This window comes from Bubalus kerabau, chromosome 6 (assembly GCF_029407905.1).
Source record: "Bubalus kerabau isolate K-KA32 ecotype Philippines breed swamp buffalo chromosome 6, PCC_UOA_SB_1v2, whole genome shotgun sequence".
NCBI classification, from domain to species: Eukaryota; Metazoa; Chordata; class Mammalia; order Artiodactyla; family Bovidae; genus Bubalus; species Bubalus kerabau.
In genome coordinates this window covers 13,662,841-13,671,872 of record NC_073629.1, presented here as the reverse complement: position 1 = coordinate 13,671,872, position 9,032 = coordinate 13,662,841, and the positions used below count along the sequence as shown (strand labels likewise).

The 9,032-nt window shown below is 39.3% G+C and overlaps 1 pseudogene; it reads right to left on the bottom strand.

Moving 5' to 3' along the window:
- Positions 1–6,842: 6,842 nt before the first annotated feature.
- On the bottom strand, positions 6,843–8,122 carry LOC129655997 (eukaryotic initiation factor 4A-II-like; annotated as a pseudogene).
- Between the last annotated feature and the right edge of the window lie 910 nt (positions 8,123–9,032).

Here is a 9,032-nt window from a genome sequence, read left to right as displayed (position 1 = left end):
GGATCTCCTTGCAGTCCAAGGGACTCTCAAGAGTCTTCTCCAACACCACAGTTCAAAAGCATCAATTTTTCGATGCTCAGCTTTCTTTATAGTCCAACTCTCCAATCCACACATGACCACTGGAAAAACCATAGCCTTAACTAGATGGAACTTTGCTGAGAAAATAATGTCTCTGCTTTTTAATATGCTGTCTAGGTTGGTCATAACTTTCCTTCCAAGGAGTAAGCATCTTTTAATTTCATGGCTGCAATCACCATCTGCAGTGATTTTGGAGCCCAGAAAAATAAAATCAGCCATTGTTTCCCCATCTATTTGCCATGAAGTGATAGGACCAGATGCCATGATCTTCATTTTCTGAATGTTGAGCTTTAAGCCAGCTTTTCACTCTCCTCTTTCACTTTCACCAAGAGGCTCTTTAGTTCCTCTTCACTTTCTGCCATAAGGGTGGTGTCATCTGCATATCTGAGGTGATTGATATTTCTCCTGGCAAACTTAATTCCAGCTTGTGTTTCTTCAAGTCCAGTGTTTCTCATGATGTACTCTGCATATAAGTTAAATAAGCAGGGTGACAATATACAGCCTTGACGTACTCCTTTTCCTATTTGGAACCAGTCTGTTGTTCCATGTCCAGTTCTAACTATTGCTTCCTGACCTGCATACAGATTTCTCAAGAGGCAGGTCAGGTGGTCTGGTATTCCCATCTCTTTCAGAATTTTCCACAGTTTATTGTGAGCCACACAGTCAAAGGCTTTGGCATAGTCAACAAAGCAGAAATAGATGTTTTTCTGGAACTCTCTTGCTTTTTCCATGATCCAGCAGATGTTGGTAATTTGATCTCTGGTTCCTCTGCTTTTTCTAAAACCAGCTTGAACATCAGGAAGTTCACGGTTCACATACTGCTGAAGCCTGGCTTGGAGAATTTGGAGCATAACTTTACTAGCATGTGAGATGAGAGCAATTGTGCGGTAGTTTGAGCATTCTTTGGCATTGCCTTTCTTTGGGATGGGAATGAAAACTGACCTTTTCCAGTCCTGTGACCACTGATGAGTTTTCCAAATTTGCTATAATTCAATATAAAATAAAATGTTTGAAGATAAAAATAAAGAACAAGCTAAAGCCGCATCTTTATAAAACAATAATCTGCTTTAGAGAGAGACCATTTCTCATTCAAATTTGTACTCTCAAACATCCAGTACATGTCCAATAAATGTTGATTAAATTGAAAAAAGTTAATTGAAGTTTTAATTTTTAGTTTTTTAAAATCTTTATTTTGTATTGGAGTATAGACAATTAACAATATTGTGATAATTTCAGGTGGACAGCAAAGGGAATCTGCCCTATATACATGTAACCATTCTCCCCCAAACTCTCCTCCCATCCATCTGCCATGTAACTTTGAGCAGAGTTCCCCGTGCTACAACAGGTCCTTACTGGTTATCCCTTTTTAGTGTTTACAGGTTAATTCCAAACTCTTTAACTATCCCTTCTTTCCTTCACCCCTGGTAACCATATCATTCTCTAAGTCTATGAATCTGTTTCTATTTTGTAAATAAACCCATTTGCATCATTTTTTAGATTCCACATATAAGCAATATCATATATTTATCTTTCTCTGTCTGACTTACTTTAATCAATATGATGATAGCTCCATCCATTTTGCTGCAAATGCCATTATTTCATCCTTTATAATGGTTGCTGCTACTGCTGCTAAGTCGCTTCAGTTGTGTCTGCCTCTGTGCAACCCCAGAGATGGCAGCCCACCAGGCTCCACCGTCCCTGGGATTCTCCAGGCAAGAACACTGGAATGGGTTGCCATTTCCTTCTCCATTGCATGAAAGTGAAAAGTGAAAGTGAAAAGTGAAAGTGAAGTTGCTCAGTCATGTCCGACTCTTAGCGACCTCATGGACTGCAGCCTACCAGGGTCCTCTGCCCATGAGATTTTCCAGGCAAGAGTACTGGAGTGGGTTGCCATTGCCTTCTCCATTATAATGGCTGAGTGATACCCCAATGTTCATTGCAGCACTGTTCACAATAGCCAGGACATGGAAACTACCTAAATGTTCATCAACAGATAAATGGACAAAAAGGATGCAGTTCATACAATGAAATATTACTCAGGCAATGTCATTACTTTGTATGTGTCTGGTGTTGGAGAAGACTCTTGAGAGTCCCTTGGACTGCAAGGAGATCCAACCAGTCCATTCTGAAAGAGATCAGCCCTGGGATTTCTTTGGAAGGAATGATGCTAAAGCTGAAACTCCAGTACTTTGGCCACCTCATGTGAAGAGTTGACTCATTGGAAAAGACTCTGATGCTGGGAGGGATTGGGGGCAGGAGGAGAAGGGAACGACAGAGGATGAGATGGCTGGATGGCATCACTGACTCGATGGACGTGCGTCTGAGTGAACTCCGGGAGTTAGTGATGGACAGGGAGGCCTGGCGTGCTGTGATTCATGGGGTTGCAAAGAGTCAGACACGACTGAGCGACTGATCTGATCTGATTCAGTCTTCCCAACATCATTTATTGAAGAGACTGTTCTTTCCCCATTGACCCCTTTGTCATAAAATAGTTGACTATATATGTGTTGGTTTATTTCTGTGCTCTTTATTTTGTTCCATTGACTTATGTACTTGTTTCTACTATGATGGCATACTGTTTTGACCACTATAGCTTTGTAATATTATTTGAAATCAGAGGGCATGATGGTCCCAGCTTTTTTCTTCTTTCTCAAAGTTGCTTTAGTTATTTGAGGTCTTTTGTGATTCCATACAAATTTGAGGATTGTTTATTCTATTTCTGAAAAAAGCTATTGGAAGGTTGGTAAGTGGATTCATTTTGATATTTGGCAAAACTAATACAATTATGTAAAGTTTAAAAATAAAATAAAATTTAAAAAAAAGATTGCATTGAATCTGTAGGTTGCTTTGAATAGTATGAACATTTTAGCAATATTAATTCTTCCAATCAATAAAAGTGGAATACTTTTAAGTTTATTTGTATCTTCAGTTTATTTCTTCAGTATCTTACAGCTTTCAGTGTACAGGTGTTCCCATTCCTTAGCTAAATTTATTCGTAGGTATTTTATTCTTTTGATGCAATAGTAAATGAGATTTCTTTCTTAATTTCTCTTTCTGATATATACAGAAACACAACAGATTTTTGTATATCGATTTACTATCTGATAACTTTAATAAGTTTGTTTATTAGTTCTAACTATATATTTTTTGGTGGAATCTTTAGGGTTTTCTATATGTAACATCATGTCATCTTCAAGTAATGACTGTTTTACTTCTTATTTTCTGATCTGGTTGCCTTTTCTTTATGTTCACTGCTTAATTGCAAGCCTTTGGCTTTTCACTATTGAGTGTGATGTTAGCTGTGGGCTTGGTATCTATGGCTTTTATTATTAATACATTGAGGTACTTTTCCTCTATACCCATCCTGTTGAGATATTTTCATAAATAAATGTTGAATTTTGCCACTTTTCCTGTATCTATTGAAATGATCATACAATTTTTATCCTGCATTTTATTCATGTGCTATATCACACTGATTGATTTGTGGACACTGAAACATTCTTGCATTCCTGGGATAAATGCCGCCTGATCATGATATGTAATCCTTTTGTTGTATTGCTGAGTATAGCATGATACTATTTATTCTGTTAAGGAGTTTCACATCTATGTTTATCAGGGATATTGGTCCATAACCTTTTTCTAGTCGTGTCCATAACTAGTTTTTGTATCATGGTAATGTTGGCCTCATAAAATAAGTTTTAGAAGTGTTCCCTTCTCTTCTATTTTTTGGTAATGTAAGTGAATGAGGGTGTTAGTTCTTTAAATATTTGGTAGAATTTACCAGTGAAACCGTCTGGTCCTGAACTTTTGTTTTTGGAAGTAGCTTGGATATTGATCCAATTTCATAACTCATTATTGGTCTATTCAGAATTTTTATTTCTTCATGATTCAGTCTTGGTAGGGTATATATTTCATGGGTTGGGAGTGAAGGAGGAAGGTTTTCCAATAAAGGGAGTGTAGTGGAGCCAACATGCAGAAGTTAGTGTGGGCATCATGTACTTGGACTGATAAAGGCCATTTTCCAGAGCCTAGAACTGGACTGGGGATTTGCTGCTGCTGGGGATTGAGTCAGGAAGGATGATGATAGAAGCAGTCTGGACCTCAATAAAGAACTAGAGGATCTGTTCCTCTGAAAATTGATGAGAACCGAAAATAACAAGAGACTGATGGAGAATCAGACACACGTGTCTACAACTTAACAAAGGTGTCTCAGGCTCAGCAATGGCTCCAAACAACCAACAAATGCTCTTCTGACAAGTGAAACATTTTAGCTGAAGACATGATTGTGATGTAACACCTCACACTACATGGAAGAAGGCAGTAAGTGGTGGTGGTAGGGATCTAGGAAAGTGAGGCATGAGCCTGTTGGACTAGCTGTGTGAGGGCAGTGGTAGGAAGTCTATCAGTAGGTTCTTTTTTTTTTTTTTTTTAAACTTTACAATATTGTATTGGTTTTGCCAAATATCGAAATGAATCCACCACAGGTATACATGTATTCCCCATCCTGAACCCTCCTTCCTCCTCCCTCCCCATACCATCCCTCTGGGTCATCCCAGTGCACCAGCCCCAAGCATCCAGCATCATGCATCGAACCTGGTAGGTTCTGAGTGACCACCAAGCTAGTGGCAATGACCCTCAACATTAGTAGCGAGGCACTAAGAGCACTGTGCTGACATTTCTCTAAAATGTGGTCAAGGCTGTGGTCAGAGACAGGTGCTGGGTAAATAAAACTATTTACAAACTCATTTTTGTAAATAGGCATTGTCAAGGGCTAAGAAGGGTCAGTAATAGAAGACTTTATAAATATACATATATGCTGGCAGTCTGCTTTTTTTTTTTCATGAAACATTATTCTAGAAATCTTTTCAACTACTATCTATAGTGCTTCCTGATATTTATATAGAAGTACAGTATCCCACCGTGGGAACATTCCATGGAACAATTAAGCTATCCCTACTCAGAAAACTCGGAGAAGGCAATGGCACCCCACTCTAGTACTCTTGCCTGGAAAATCCCATGGATGGAGGAGCCTGGTAGGCTGCAGTCCGTGGGGTCACTAAGAGTCGGACACGACTGAATGACCTCACTTTCACTTTCCACTTTCATGCATTGGAAAAGGAAATGGCAACCCACTCCAGTGTTCTTGCCTGGAGAATCCCAGGAACGGGGGAGCCTGGTGGGCTGCCATCTCTGGGGTCGCACAGAGTCAGACATGACTGAAGTGACTTAGCAGCAGCAGCAGCACTGAGAAAACCTTGTATTTCCCTGGTGAAGCAGCAGTAAATAATCCACCTACAATGCAGGAGACACGGGTTCAATCCCTGGATAAGGAAGATCACCTGGAGAATGAAATGGCAACCCACTTCAATATTCTTCTTGTTTGGGAAATCCCAGGGACAGAAGAGCCTGGAAAGCTATAGTCAATGGGGTCTCAAAAGAGTCAGACATCACTTAGCAACTAAACAAGAATAATAACAACTTACAAATCTTTAGATCAGTTTCTATCATTTGTTCTCAGAAATAATTCAGCAATTAATATGGGACAAAGTTTTATAGATAGGAAATGCAAAGCAGAGGAAGTAGGATTTTGACTCTGTTGTTGTTTTTGCTCAGTCACTAAGTCATGTCTGACTCTATGCAACCCAGTGGACTGTAGCAGACCAGGCTTCCCTGACCTTCACTATCTGCTGGAGTTTACTCAAATTCATGTCCATTAGTTTGGTGATGCTATCCAACCGTCTTATTCTCTCCCACTCCATTCTCTTCTTGCCCTCAATCTTCCCCAGCATCATGGTCTTTTCCAATGAGTTGGTGTTTGCATCAGGTGGCCAAAGAATTGGAGTTTCAGTTTCAGCATTAGTCCTTCCAATGAATATTCAGGGTTGATTTCCTTTAATTGAGTGGTTTGATCTCTTTGCTGTCCAACAGACTCTCGAGTCTTCCCTAGTACCACACTTTGAAAGCATTATTTCTTCAGAACTCACCTTTTAATGGTCCAACAGTCACATCCATACATGACTACTGGAAAAGCCATAGCTTTGACTATAAGGATGTTTGTCAGCAAAGTGATGTCTCTGTTTTTTAATACACTGCCTAGGTTTGTCATAGCTTTTCTTCAAGGAGCAAACATCTTTTAATTACATGGCTGCAGTCACAGTCTGCACTGATTTTGGAGCTCAAGAAAATAAAACTTGCCAGTTTCCATTTTTTTTTCCCATTTTCCCCCATATGTATACCATGAAGTGATGGGACTGTATCCATGATCCTAGTTTTTTGAGAGCTGAATTTCTTTTCTTTTCTACTAATTAAATACTTTATTGAATAAATATAATACCAAACAAAATGCATTCAAATGCTAAAAAAAAAAAATCAATTTTAAAGGCCTTTCTATTCAGGCTAATGACAAACACAATAAAGGCAGATATGCTAGTTTAACATAGTTGGATGATTTTATACAGCAGTTATATCTTTTAGTCCACAAGTATATTATTAAAATATAGAGAACATCTAATACAACCATTTCTACAGAACTAGGAAATAAATTTCTAAGAAAGAAAGATTTTTTACAGACCCCATCTTTTATACCCACCTCAACAGTCTAACTCTAAAGAGGATAAAGCCAATGACTTTCCTCACAAAAGCTCATGACTAATGTTGCCTTGCTATCAAAATCTGTATTTCTGATCCGTTATGAGCATTGAGACAAGATTCAAATATTCCCAACGAAAGAAGCACAATGCACGTTGTGATCACCTATTCAGCAAGCACTGCATTGAAAACTATCTTATCCCAGGAATTAAATAAGGTCGGCCACATTCATTGGCATTTCCTCCACTGTAGTACTGTAGAAAGTCTCAATGTCATGAAGAATCCTCTTGTCTTCTTCAGTAACAAAGTTTATAGCCACACCTTTCCTCCCAAATCGACCCCCTGTGCCAATTCTGTGAATATAATGTTCACGATTGGTAGGTAGATCATAGTTTATAACCAATGACACTTGTTGCACATCAATTCCACGAGTCAACAAGTCAGTAGTGATCAGAACACGGCTTGATCCTGATCAACATTCCCTCATGATAACATCTCTTTCTTTCTGGTCCATGTCACCATGCAGGGCAGAAACTGTGAAGTCCCTGGCATGCGTTTTCTCTGTGAGCCAGTCCACCTTGTGCCTTGTATTGAGAAAAAGAACAGCCTGTGTAATTGTCAGTGTCTCGTACAAGTCACAAAATGTATCCAACTTTCATTCTTCTCTTTCAACATTAATATAAAACTATTTGATTCCTTCAAAGGTCAATTCTTCCTTTTTCACAAAAATTCGAATTGGATCTCTCATGAATTTTTTGGTCACTTCCAACACATCCGTTGGCATTGTGGCAGAAAGCAACACCACCCGAATACTAGTATTTAATTTTCTGAAAATATCATAGATTTGATCCTTAAACCCTCAGCTCAGCATTTCATCTGCTTCATGCAAAACGAACATTTTGATCTATTTTGGAGAGAGGTATCTTCTGTTTAACATATCAAACACTCTTCCTGGTGTTCCAACAACAATATGTGGTGCTTCAGCCTGCAGTTTTTGCATTTCATTTCGGACATTTGTTCCACCAATGCAGGCATGACAAGTTGCTCTCATATAATCTCTAAGTGCCAGAATTACCTTTTAGATCTGTTGAGCCAGTTCTCTGGTGGGGGCCAATACTAGTGCTTGGGTCTCCTTGAACTCAATCTCCAACTGTTGCAGGATGGAAATAGCAAATGTGGCTGTCTTGCCAGTACCTGACTGAGCTTGAGCAATCACATCATACCCTTTAATACATGGAATAATAACTCTCTGCTGAATGGCTGATGGCTTCTCAAAACCATAAGCATAGATGCTCCGAAGAAGAGACTCCTTTAAGTTCATATCATCAAAGTTATCAACAATCTCATTCCAGTTGCTCTCGATGACACCATCGGGGTCCATTCCCTCTGGGCCGCCATGTTCTCTGCCGTTATAATCCACGGAACCACCAGACATGATCCGAAGAACCACTCAGTGCTGGACTGAAAAACTTGAGTGCTGAATTTCAAGCCAGCTTTTTCAGTTTCCTCCTCCATCTTCATCAAGAGGCTCTTTAGTTCCTCTTAAATTTCTGCCATTAGGGTGGTCTCATCTGCATATCTGAGTTTGTTGATATTTCTTATGGCAATCTTGATCCCAGCTTGTGATTCATCCAGCTCAGCATTTTGTATGATGTATCCTGAAAATATGTTAAATAAGGAGGGTGATAAAATACTGCCTTAATGTACTCCTGTCCCAATCTTGAACCAGTCAGTTGTTCCATGTCTGCTTCTAACTCTTTCTTCTTGACCTGCATACAGGTTTCTTAGAAGGCAGGTAAGATGGTCTGGTATTCCCATCTCTTTAAGAATTTTCTACAGTTTGTTGTGATTCACACAAGCAAAGGCTTTAGCATGGTCAACGAAGCAGATCTTTTTTGGAATTCCCTTGTTTTCTCTGTGATCCAATGGATGTTGACAATTTGATCTCTGGTTCCTCTGCCTTTTCTAAATGCAACTTGTACATCTGAAAGTTCTCAGTTTATGTATTGTTGAAGCCTAGCTTGAAGGATTTTGAACAGTACCTTGTTAGCATGTGAAATGAGAACAATTGTATGGTAGTTTGACCATTCTTTGGCATTGCCCTTCTTTGGGATTGGAAAGAAAGCTGATCTTTTCTAGTCCTGTGGCCACTGTTGAGTTTTCTTGCCCTCAATCTACCCCAGCATCAAGGTCTTTTCCAGTGAGTCAGTGTTTGCATCAGGTGGCCAAAGAATTGGAGTTTCAGCTTCAGCATCAATCCTTCCAATGAATATTCAGGGAATATTCAATACCAAATTTGCTGGTATTGAGTATAGCACTTTGACTCTTTGGGTGTTGCCAAATTTTGTCCCCATGGGTTCTACCAC